Raw genomic sequence first — 13,260 nt, forward strand, 5'->3', positions numbered from 1 at the left:
GCTACTCACATGTGGTTGGACACCCACAGTGACGGGACACTATGGACCAAGAGTTCAATGCGTTACTGCATAACAACACTTAGCAGCTAGTTCCCGCCACACCGAACATGAACATTGTGGGATGTAAATGGGTCTTTCGCGCCAAGCGCAATGCCGATGGTACAATGGAGCGTTACTGTAACACCCCGTGTTACGACCCCCTAAAACCAAATTAATTAATTAATTACTCACCCTAAAAAGGGAATTAAAATTCATTAATTAACTAAAAAGGGGTCCACCATAGTCCATGGACCCTTATCTCTAAAACCAACCCCTTACTCCTATAAGGAATGGAAGTGGCAAGCCCATACCATTTAGACCCTAATTAGGACTCTTAGGTATATAAATAGGGACATAAGAGGCACCTAGAACCCACACCACAATAAACTCTCACCACACAAGAATTCCCAAGAATTCCCATAGGAGAAATCAAGAAAGAAGAAATCTTAAAGAAAGACCCTTCATAGCCAAGAAAATTAATTAAGGCTAAGAGGTAACCCATGTCTCAACAAAACCTATTTTCCTTGCTATATTCTCCTTCTTTGGCTCCCTCTATATGCTTGTGTCTTGATGAATTCCTTTATGATATTCGTAATATTATCTTGTTGATTGATGTGATGATTTCATGTGTGATCTTGATGATCTTGATGTTAAAAAGAGGTTCTTGATATTTATGTGATGATTCTTGAGGAATCTTGATGATAAAGATAAAATATGATTTTGATGATTTGGTTGGGATTAGAGCCCTAGGTTGGGTTGGGAATTTGTATCATGATGTTCTTGGTTTGTACTTGGGAGGGAATTCGCATGTGCGGGCGTTATTTATGTTTAGAAGTCATGTTAGGATGTGTTCAATATGATTCTTGCTTTTGATCCATTAATTGCCTACGTGGTGTCGTTATTTACGTTTAAAACTGTCTAAGCATGGTTTCGGGTTCCCCAAGGGATCCCGGGACGCGTATTTGATGAAAAGAGTCAGTAGGGGTAGGTGGGGGTAGGGGTACACGCCACCTACCCGCTGCCCGAGAATTACCACCAGGTAGCGGGCAGCCGGCGGGCAGACGCCTGACCGCCGGCCGCCCGCTGCCCGGAAGATCATCGTCGGCGGCCAGCCGGCCCCCACCCACCGGCTACCCGCTGGTCCGTTAACCACCCCGGGTCCTCGGCTTCCCCGTTTGATGTTCCCCATTCCCCGTGGTGTCCCAACGGACCCCGTTTGTCTAGTTTGAGTCTAGTTTGACGTTTCAGGTGCCATTCGTAGGATAAAAGAGTCTTAGGAATTGCATGCTAGTGAATCGGTAACCCGTTGGCCTAGGAGAAGAATGCATGAACCCCTTAGGACTACTCTTAGTATGTGAATGATCACATGTAATTTTATTTATACACCTCCCCCTTGCCAATGTGCTACGATGTGTTATGTGATGCATAATTCCCCAATTTGGTTGCGATCAAATTGGCTATACGGGCAGTTGGATGGGTTGAGAACCATACCAACTGTTAACCAGGCCGGTTGCGATCGGTCAGGTATATAAATATTATATAGGGCTGCAGTCTACTGTTTGGTTGCGATCAAACATTTTACATGAGCTGCGGTTCATTTCCCTGGCTGCGGTCAGTGATTCACTTCTTGGGCTACAGCCCACGGGCCTCGTGTGCGGATGGTCCACCGACTGGACGCGCCAGCGGTGTGTAGGGCCACCAGCCTGAGGAAGACCATAGCCCACCGAATGAGTGATCAGGCGGTGTGTAGGGCTATGGTCGACTACGATCCACCGAGTGAAGGACCAGCAGTGTGTAGGGTCGTTGTCTCCGAGGATCTTCTCCCACCGACTGAGTCCCTCGCTGGTGTGTAGGGCTTGATCCGCTACGATCCACCGACTGTGCTCGTCAACGGTGTGTAGGGTCGTAGTCCCCAAAAGAGGATCGCAGTCCACCGACTGAGCGCGTCAGCGGTGTGCAGGGCTGTGATCCGCCGTCGAGCTTTCGGTGGTCTGTACGGTTGGTTGCGATCAACCTCTTCATGCTGCGGTATGAGGTAGGGTGCTGCGGGGCAATGTTAGTGCTATACGCACTAACCCTCATGTTCGGGGCATGAGATTGGTCCCGTGGCGCCACCAAGGTGTGCCTGTGTGATTTGAATGATGATTGAATGATGATGTGGAAAGTAAACTGTGACCTTAGATACATGTTCTTTATGATGTTGTCTATGTATACCTTTTTATCATGATTCAATGTGCTTATCCCTATTTGTCGAGTCTATCCCTGGTTTTAAAGCTAGAGTCCCCTAAGTATATCTCTTCCTGCTTCAAAATGGTTTTCGTATATCTATATATATATATATATATATATATATATATATATATATATATATATATATATATATATATATATATATATATATATATATATATATATATATATATATATATATATATATATATATATCTACCTATATTGTATTTCAACGCGTTGGAGTGGGCTACCAGCATCATTCGCTGAACAGATATATTTGGCTTTCAGGCACAGATGAGTAGACACCGGAGCGCGCTAGAGATCCGGAGCGTAGATTAGTTAGTTTCCCTTTCGGCCTGCGTGCCATGATTATATATTGACATTGCTTTGAGGTTGTGTAGTTAGCTTAGCCTGTGCATCTGAGTTTTCCAGCTCAGATGTGGCATAGCACCCCGCACTCTTATGTTGATTTTGGGATTTAATGAGATTTCACCTTTACCATATAAGCTTTAAAAAGTTTCAAAATTTCGGGCTGTTACAGTTGGTATCAGATTCTAAGTTTGACCCTAGGATAAGACTCTTAATATCAGCTTTTAGGACATTAGGCTTAAAACTTTAGGAGTTCAGTAAGATAGGATTAGGGATCATAGGACGCGCGGTGAGATTGTGAGACCTCTAAACTAATCCACACCTAATTTAAAGAACTCCCTTTCGCTTATCACATCAAGGTAAGGGTACAACACTCTAACTCGACATTTACTGTAAACATTGGTTCTATAGATCGGCATTATGGCACCAAACAGAAGACAATCAAGGACTCCGGAACCCGCCACACACGACCCCCTGACTCAAACCCTACAGCAACTAACCCAAGTCTCCCAAACACTGAGCGACGTAGCTCTCCGCAACAACCGACCACCTCCACCAAACGCAAACTCAGAAGTCGCCCGACAAGTCTCGAATCATCGACCACCCACTTTCTCGGGAGAAGAAGATCCCGCCATCCTTGAGGAATGGATCCGGACCCTCGACAAAATCCTGGGGTTGGTAGAATGCCCAGAAGAGCGTCGTATAGAGATAGCCTCATTCTACTTCGGACACAAGGCGGACCTCTGGTGGATCCACGAGGGACCCACTCACAGACAGGAACCCGGATTCAACTGGGAAAACCTAAAAACATGACTACGAGAAAGATTCTACCTAGCACACATAAGGGCATCCATGCACGAAGAGTTCCTCCACCTAAAGCAATGAACAACTACCGTCGTGGAATACCATAAACGGTTCCTTGAACTGGCACGCTTCGCACCAGAATTGGTCCCCACAGAGGCAACCAAGATAGAACGATTTATATCGGGCCTCAACTTTGAACCCCGAAAAGCACTAGTGATAAGCAGACCCCGGACCCTCAACGAGGCTTACTCCAGTGCCGCCAACCTCTACCGAATCCAACAACTACAACGAGGGGTTCAGGAACAGATTCAAAAAAGGAACACAGGAGCTGGGGCACCTCCTATGAAAAGACTAAGGAACGACGCTAACACCAGACCAAGCAATCCAGCCAGCCAAAGGACGCCACAGGGAAACAATGAAACCAGTTCAAGGGGCTTCTCATGCCCAAGGTGCAACAAGGACCACAGGGGCAAGGACTGCATGGGCCAACGCGGAGGCACGAACAATCAAGGAAATTACGGTGCCCCCCGGAAAAGTATTCGTCATGAGCCGCACCCAAGCCGAACTCGAAAACGAGGGCATCCTCGACGAAGAAAACACAGCCCCAGGAGACGAAAATCCCACTAACCAAACGGAAGAAAACCAAGAAGATGAATTTTGTCTAAGATAACTGGCAAATCCCTTGTAACCACCCTCATAGTAGAATTACTTGTTTAGATTAGCTACTTCGGAATTATTATAAATAAATAAGCAAAATCAAAATAATTTAGCATAAAGAAAAAGAGGCTAGACCCGCATCAACAAACAAGAAGGGCCAACCAAATCTTCTACCACTAGAAGACAAAGGAAGGGAAAAAGCCAAGGAGTACACAACAAAGGAGACTAATGTTACCAATGGGAATTGAACCCTTGACCTCCCACTTATAAAATTGAATCCTTAACCAATAGACTATGAGTGTTTCTTGAAACCTCAAGGGAACACTCCCTTCTTAAAACCCCTACAAAACCCTAAACCCACAAAATCCCCAAATCAAAAACCTTTCTTCCTCCTCACACTCTCCCTCACCCACACCCTCTCTCCCTCTCTCTCCCTCTCGCCTCCCCGCCGTCCAACACCACCAACAGCCTTCCCGCCAGCCACCGCCACCCGGAGATCACCCGGCAAACACCTATTGACGCCATAAGCTCGCACCAGCCGAGCCCCCCACGCCACCACCTACACCGCCAGAACAGCTAACCCGCGCTGTCGACCCCGAGACAAAAAGTCGCGCCACCGCCCCTCGTCGCCGGAGTTCGCCGGAGCCTCACCGGAGAAAGCGTCACCCAAAGGAATTCCGAAATGCCGAAAAAGCCCGTTGGTATCCGAACCCCGAAATGGAACGACGCCGATTACACGGTAATCGGAGGTAAAGCCCTCGAACCCGACCAATTCTCTCCAGAGTTGGTCGATATGTTTAAGTTTCAAGGACTCTTGGATACGTATCTCAGCATAAAAGGGGACACATACTCCGAATTGGTGAAAGAGTTCTATTACCACTTAGTGGCCATAAAACGGGGTGATAAAGTGGAAATCACCGCAAAAGTCCGGGGCAAAGAGATAGTACTCTCCGAGGGCCGCTTGGCCAAACTCCTAAAGATGACCACCACAGGTGTGTCGGATTACAACCGAAAGGGATGGATTGGTACCCAAGGCACGGGGTATATGGAATACCTCGGGTACCTACTAGGAAAGGAAGAAGGTTTCACCTCGGCCACCCGGCCAAACAGGAAATGGCTAACTGCCGAACAAAAGATACTAGTCATGATTGTGACCGATAGCTTGTTGCCCACGAACAACAAAAGCAAGGATGTGGGAAGTTTGGAGTGTACTTTTGCCTACTTCCTAAAACACAATATCAAGTTCAACCTACCGGCCCTCATGTTGAAGCACATGGAGTTTTGCAAGACTAGCAACCGGCGTAGTCTACCATACGGGATGATCCTCAGTTGGATCATGGAGAAAAAGGGAGTGGACCTAAGCCACACAGAAATCAAACCCGTAAGTGGCATAGTTTTCAATGCACAGAACCTCCGTTGCAATGACATCTACTACACCGAAAGGGGACAGTACATCACCCTCGAGGAGATTTGCCTTAAACCCGAGGAGGAGCGAAGAGAATTGGTTGATCAACTGGATACCTCCAACAAGAAACTTAAACGGGCAATGCAAGATTGTGGGGGACTAGAGGGAAATGAGGAACAGGAAGAGGATAGCGAGCCTAATCCACCGGCACCCACACGAGCAAGAGGAAACCCAAGGGGCTAAAATGAAGAGTCCGTCAATGAGCGCATCCTCGCACGGCTCACCCGGCAAAATCAAATCATGGACGAAGGGTTCTCATCCCTAATCCACGCGACACGCGCTTTGGACCAAAGGGTAGCAGCAATCGAGACCGTATTGGGCACTCGCGGGGCATCCAGCTCGGGAGCAGGGAACCAAGGTAGACCCAAACATTCCAAATCACCACTTCACCAAAGATCCAATCTACCCCAGCAAAAGACAACACGTGGGGGTCACGTTCCTAATCAGGAGGCCAAAATACGTGACGTTCAGGGGTGAAAGAATGGATCCACGCACCGCCTTCGGGAACGAAGCCTCTTGTAAGGGGGGGGGGGAGATTGTAACACCCCGTGTTACGACCCCTAAAACCAAATTAATTAATTAATTACACACCCTAAAAAGGGAATTAAAATTCATTAATTAACTAAAAAGGGGTCCACCATAGTCCATGGACCCTAATCCCTAAAACCAACCCCTTAGTCCTATAAGGAATGGAAGTGGCAAGCCCATACCATTTAGACCCTAATTAGGACTCTTAGGTATATAAATAGGGACATAAGAGGCACCTAGAACCCACACCACAATAAACTCTCACCACACAAGAATTCCCATAGGAGAAATCAAGAAAGAAGAAATCTTAAAGAAAGACTCTTCATAGCCAAGGAAATTAATTAAGGCTAAGAGGTAACCCATGTCTCAACAAAACCTATTTTCTTTGCTATATTCTCCTTCTTTGGCTCCCTCTATATGTTTGTGTCTTGATGAATTCCTTTATGATATTCGTAATATTATCTTGTTGATTGATGTGATGATTTCATGTGTGATCTTGATGATCTTGATATTAAAAAGAGGTTCTTGATATTTATGTGATGATTCTTGAGGAATCTTGATGATTCTTGATGATAAAGATAAAATATGATTTTGATGATTTGGTTGGGATTAGAGCCCTAGGTTGGGTTGGGAATTTGTATTATGATGTTCTTTGTTTGTACTTGGGAGGGAATTCGCATGTTCGGGCGTTATTTATGTTTAGAAGTCATGTTAGGATGTGTTCAATATGATTTTTGCTTTTGATCCATTAATTGCCTACGTGGTGTCATTATTTACGTTTAAAAGTGTCTAAGCATGGTTTCGGGTTCCCCAAGGGATCCCGGGACGCGTATTTGATGAAAAGAGTCAGTGGGGGTAGGTGGGGGTAGGGGTACCCACCACCTACCCGCTGCCCGAGAATTACCGCCAGGCAGCGGGCAGAAGCCTGACCGACGGCCACTCGCTGCCCGGAAGATCATCGCCAGCGGGCAGCCGGCGGGTGACCCCCACCCACCGGCTACCCGCTGGTCCGTTACCCACCCCGGGTCCTCGGCTTCCCCGTTTGATGTTCCCCATTCCCCGTGGTGTCCCAACGGACCCCGCTTGTCATGCTTGAGTTTAGTATGACGTTTCGGGTGCCATTCGTAGGATAAAATAGTCTTAGGAATTGCATGCTAGTGAATCGGTAACCCGTTGGCCTAGGAGAAGAATGCATGAACCCCTTAGGACTACTCTTAGTATGTGAATGATCACACGTAAGTTTATTTATACACCTCCCCCTTCCCAATGTGCTATTATGTGCTACGATGTGTTATGTGATGCATGATTCCCCAATTTGGTTGCGATCAAATTGTCTATACGAGCAGTTGGATGGGTTGAGAACCATACCAACTGTTAACCAGGCCGGTTGCGATCGGTCAGGTATATAAATATTATATAGGGCTGCGGTCCACTGTTTGGTTGCGATCAAACGTTTTACATGAGCTGCGGTTCATTTCCTTGGCTGCGGTCAGTGATTCACTTCTTGGGCTACAGCCCATGGGCCTCGTGTGCGGATGGTCCACTGACTGGACGCGCTAGCGGTGTGTAGGGCCACCAGCCTGAGGAAGACCATAGCCCACCGAATGAGTGATCAGGCGGTGTGTAGGGCTATGGTCGGCTACGACCACCGAGTGAATGTCCAACGGTGTGTAGGTTCGTAGTCTCCGAGGATCTTGCCCACATGAGGTAGGGCTTGATCTGCTACGATCCACCGACTGTGCTCGTCAACGGTGTGTAGGGTCGTAGTCCCCAAAAAGAGGATCGCAGTCCAACGACTGAGCACGTCAGCGGTGTGTAGGGCTGTGATCCGCCGTTGAGCTTTTGGCGGTCTGTACGGTTGGTTGCGATCAACCTCTTCATGCTGCGGTGTGAGGTAGGGTGCTGCGGGGCCATGTTAGTGCTATACGCACTAACCCTCATGTTCGAGGCATGAGATTGGTCCCGTGGCGCCACCAAGGTGTGCCTGTGTGATTTGAATGATGATTTGAATGATGATTCGAATGATGATTGAATGATAATGTGGAAAGTAAACTGTGACCTTAGATACATGTTTGATAGGCATATTTTACACCCATATTTTAGTTACATCTTTATAATAATTTTGCATTAGTTATTTAATATTATCTAATAATTAGTTCTTTTTATATATAATGTTTAATATAATATATAATAAATAATATATAGAATATTTACTAATAAATATATATATTTATATATATGACGTACTGTACTAGCTAAGTATATATATTATATATTATTAAATATGGTTTTGGTCCAACAATGATGCAAAGGAATTGAATTTTTCAATTCAACGGATTCATTCATGCGAAGCAAATGGAGGAATCTTCGGACATGAGCCACAAATGTAGGAAGTTGGATGGTTGAAATTGATTTAGCCTATTTTTAGAATGCTACAAATAGTAGGAGTTTCCTATTGTAAAATGTCCATTCTTCCCCTCTCGATTATTCTGTAAAGTTATTATCAATGTCCATTCGTTGCTAATTTCTTTAGCTTGGTTTAGTGAATTGAAGCCCCGGAATTGATTATTCTGTAAGATTATTTATTTATTTTTATTATATAATTTTTATGCATTTGAGTATTAAATATTCTTCTAAGTTATTTGAATAGTTGTATCATTTAATTGCTAGGGAGGCATACTAGTTATTTACTTGATATAATTATATGCTATATTAGATAATGTTGTGCTACAAATTATTCTAATATTCAGTAGCAACTGGGTTAATTATTGACGGCTTAGTGATAATTGGACTCGGGAAGAATATTTTCCTAAATTAAATGCAACCGCTTGTGCTTGTGTTATTTAGTTTGTCGGTTTTCCTAGTTCCTATTGCTGCTATTAAATTAAATCTATAGCGCTTGTCTTAGGTTATTTAGTAGTTAGGGGTAATTAAACCGCGTGTGCTTTAGTTACCTACAACTAAGGGAAAACGGAAATGAAATAATTTCACGACAAATATTCAATTGCATATTAATTACTTTATTAATCAATGATCAGTGTTAAATTCCGGTGGTGGATCTTTACTAACCAAGGTTTTCTATTCTGAGTGTTTTCAAAATATTGTTTTCATTGCTTTATTCGTTTATTTTCTTTGATTATCACCTTCATACCAAAACCCCCTTTACTTTAATTTGAACACATACATTAAACTAGTCACTCCTCGTGGGATCAATCCTTACTCCCGCTACTACGTTTGTAAGGTTTTAATTTGGGAGCCTACGACAGCTCACCAATGTTCTTTATGATGTTGTCTCTGTATAATTGTTTATCATGATTGAATGTGCTTATCCCTATTTATCGAGTTTATACTTGGTTTTAAAGCTAGAATCCCCTAAGTATATCTCTTCCTGCTTCAAAATGGTTTTCGTATATATATATATATATATATATATATATATATATATATATATATATATATATATATATATATCTACCTATATTGTATTTCAACGCGTTGGAGTGGGTTACCAGCATCATTCGCTGAACAGATATATTTGACTTTCAGGCACAGATGAGTAGACACCGGAGCGCGCTAGAGATCCGGAGCGTAGATTAGTTAGTTTCCCTTTCCGCCTGCGTGTCATGATTATGTATTGACATTTCTTTGAGGTTGTGTAGTTAGCTTAGCCTGTGCATCTGAGTTTTCCAGCTCAGATGTGGCATAGCACCCCGCACTCTTATGTTGATTTTGGGATTTAATGAGATTTCACCTTTACCATATAAGCTTTAAAAAGTTTCAAAATTTCAGGGTGTTACAGTTACAAGGCCCGCTTAGTGGCCAAAGGGTTCAATCAAGTCGCAGACGAGGATTTGTTCGAGACGTTTAGCCCAGTGGTCAAGCCGACCACAGTCCGGATATTGCTATCATTAGCCATCGGGATAGTTGGATGTCCACAATGCCTTTCTAAACAGGTACCTGGCAGAAATGGTCTATATGCGGCAACCATCGGGATATGAGGATCCCGACTGCCCGATCACATCTGTCACTTACAACGTTCTTTGTATGGGCTGAAACAGGCGCCTCGGGCCTGGTTCAAACGCCTGCACGATTTTTTGCTTCTTACAGGTTTTATTGCTTCCAAGACGGATGTTTCCCTCTTTCACAACTCACCTGGGGATTCACGAGTTTTCTTACTCGTCTATGTGGACGACATCATCATGTTAGGGAATGACGTTGTCTTGGTTGACTCTTTGCTATAGCGACTGGCTACGGCATTTAAAATCCGGGACCTCGGCAAACCCACGTTCTTTTTCGGCATAGAAACTCTGGTCATTCCAGATGGCATGATTCTCACGCAACGCCGCTATATGCGCGATATTCTCCAGCGGGCAGGTATGACCGACTGCAAATCGCTTTCTACTCCAGGTCCGTCACTCAAGCTGTGAGTCAGTCCACTGATCCTTTTGATAATCTGACACACTATCGGCGTCTGGCTGGGGCCCTATAGTACCTCACCATAACTCGCCCTGATCTATCCTATGCCGTCAATCGACTCTGTCAGTTTATGCATGCTCCCACTGAAGAACATTGGGGGTTACTCAAGCGTGTCCTCCGCTACATCAAAAGAACTCTCGATTACGGCCTTCGTATCTCCACTTCAGTGTCCTCGGATATCCATGCCTACTCAGATTCTGACTGGGTCGGCTATCCTGTCGATCAAAAATCCACTAGTGGCTACGCCGTGTTTTTGGGGTCAAATCTGGTCTCTTGGGTCTCGCGTAAGCAACGCACCGTGGCTCGCTCTTCGACGTAAGCTGAATACAAAGGCCTGGCCGATGTGTGTATCGAGGTCACCTGGGTCGTGTCTTTGTTGCAAGAGCTCGGCTTGAATTCTTTCATTGCGCCTACGCTATGGTGTGACAATCTAGGTGCCACGTATCTCTTCGCAAATCCAGTATTTCATGCGCGCACCAAACATGTAGAAGTTGACTATCACTTCGTCCGGGATAAAGTGTTGGCTGGTGAGTTCCAGGTTCATTTTGTGTCTACCAAAGATCAGCTCGCAGATATCTTCACCAAACCGCTTCCAGCAGCGCGATTCGGGACTCTTCGGGACAAGCTTAATGTGGTGTCACACCAACCTTGCGCTTGAGGGGGAGTATTAGTATATGTTATATTTGTATATTTTATAATGTACAATTATGTAGCTTAGATTAGTGATCTAGTCTTAAGCCTATTAGTTAGCTCTCTCTCTTCAAGAGTATTATTGTAACCTGAATTCTATTAGTGAATAGAATTATCGTTCCCACGCTCATCGTGTTGGTATGAATGAGAAAGAATTGTTTAGTAGGTATTATCAACTTTTGTATTTTATTTGTAGTATCTTATTGTTTTTTATTTAATGTTTTTTTTTCTTTTTTTGGAAAGATATGATTTCGGGTTGTTGAGATATATTCTCCCGTAAATAAGGTGATTGCAGGGAAATCTACCATGCTAATGGATTTTGTTCTAGAGGATGCTGAATAAGTAATTTTAGATATAACTATTTTGTTTGTTTTTTCTGTGTTAATATGTGTATAATATATTTTCTTTTTTTTTTTTCTAGTAAAAGACAATTGAAATGCACTGTATGAGATGAACATGTTGATTAGCTTAGTATGCCATTCCGTATATTGAGAAATGGTTAGTATATTTAGGAGAAGAGAAATGGTAAGTATATTTGCTTTTTTTATTGTCGTTAATATTAGTATATATATATTATTCTTATTTAGTTTGATTTCTTATTATTATTATTTATTGTTGAGTTAATAACCAATTTGGTCCTCCGACTATTGCGAAACTACCGATTTGGTCCTCGACTATAATCCTTACCAAATTAAGTCCTCAACTTTATAATTTTTACCCGATTTCGTCCTCCGTATATTTTACCGTGAACTCTCCGTCTTCCCTAGGGACAATAATGTAAATCCTCTCTCTCTCTCGCCATTGCAAATAATTTTGGAGCTTTCGAACGCTAATATGGGGAGATGACTTAACTCTGACAGCTCACCGGGAGCTCACCGCCACCTGCAACGACAGCGTTTTCAGAACAACCTCCCCAAGGACACCTTCTTCTCGCCGCTCATTCCACTGTCAGAATCATCGATGTCGGGAGTTACATCACTCGACATCTGAGGAGCAGATGCCGGAGTTGGAGGAAGAGAAAAATGACCGGGCAGAGCGATAGCATTCATCAGGGACAGCGACGGAGAAGCGAGATCTCCAAGCGAAGGAGACGGAGACGGAGGAGAAACATCGCGGGATTCAGGCGAGGGAGAGAGGATGTCGGTTCTGATTGTTGATTGACCACCATCGCCTTCCGCCGAAGTTGGTGCCAACTGGTCTTCGTCGGCGGGGCAGTTCCCGACGATCCCATTCCCAGATTCCCAGCAATTTCCTCAACCCCTACTGTTCTTCTGTTCTGCTCTTTCTCTGTTCTATTAAAGACCCCAAGCAAGCTAAGGAAAGATGTCGATGAGCACAGTGTTGTTGGCACTTGTCTTCGCCCTTGGTTTCATCATCACCACTTTCTTCAATTTCCCTATCAAGGTGTTCCTTTCATGGGTTCACTCTATCTCTGTCAAAACCACCTCTTCTAAAGCCCCACCGACCAAGAAATTCATAGCGGAAGAGTAGAAGGTGGTGAGTCGTACTGGAAGCAATCACAGCAAGGTGGAATTGAAGGTGGTTTTTGCGACTTTCGACAAGAACGGTGATGGGTTCATAACGAAGCAGGAGCTAAAGGAGTCGCTGAGGAACATTGGGATAGTGATGGAGGACGGTGAGATAGCGGAGATGGTGGAGAAGGTGGACGAGAACAATGATGGGCTGGTGGATCTTGACGAGTTCTGCCAGCTCTGCAACTCGTTCTTGGGCGTGGAAATGGCAGCTGTAGATGGTCATGAAGAGAATCTTGATGATCTAAGAGAGGCGTTTGATGGGACAAAGATGGGCTGATAAGTGAAGAGCAGCTGAGCAGGGTTCTGTCATGCCTGGGCTTCAACCAAGGGAAGATATTAGAGGTCTGCAAGGAGATGATTAGAAGTGTGGAGCTCACTGCCACTTGCAACGACACTTCCGCAGCTCTCTATGTATATTTACATTATTGTCCATGGGAAGACGGAGAGTAGACGGTTAAAGAGAGG

General features: G+C 44.4%; 1 pseudogene; it reads left to right on the forward strand.

Annotated features, from left to right (window-relative positions):
• Positions 1-12,490: 12,490 nt before the first annotated feature.
• Positions 12,491-13,260, forward strand: LOC109184132 (annotated as a pseudogene).

The sequence above is a fragment of the Ipomoea nil genome, unplaced genomic scaffold (genome assembly GCF_001879475.1).
Source record: "Ipomoea nil cultivar Tokyo-kokei standard unplaced genomic scaffold, Asagao_1.1 scaffold1250, whole genome shotgun sequence".
In the NCBI taxonomy this organism is placed as follows: Eukaryota; Viridiplantae; Streptophyta; class Magnoliopsida; order Solanales; family Convolvulaceae; genus Ipomoea; species Ipomoea nil.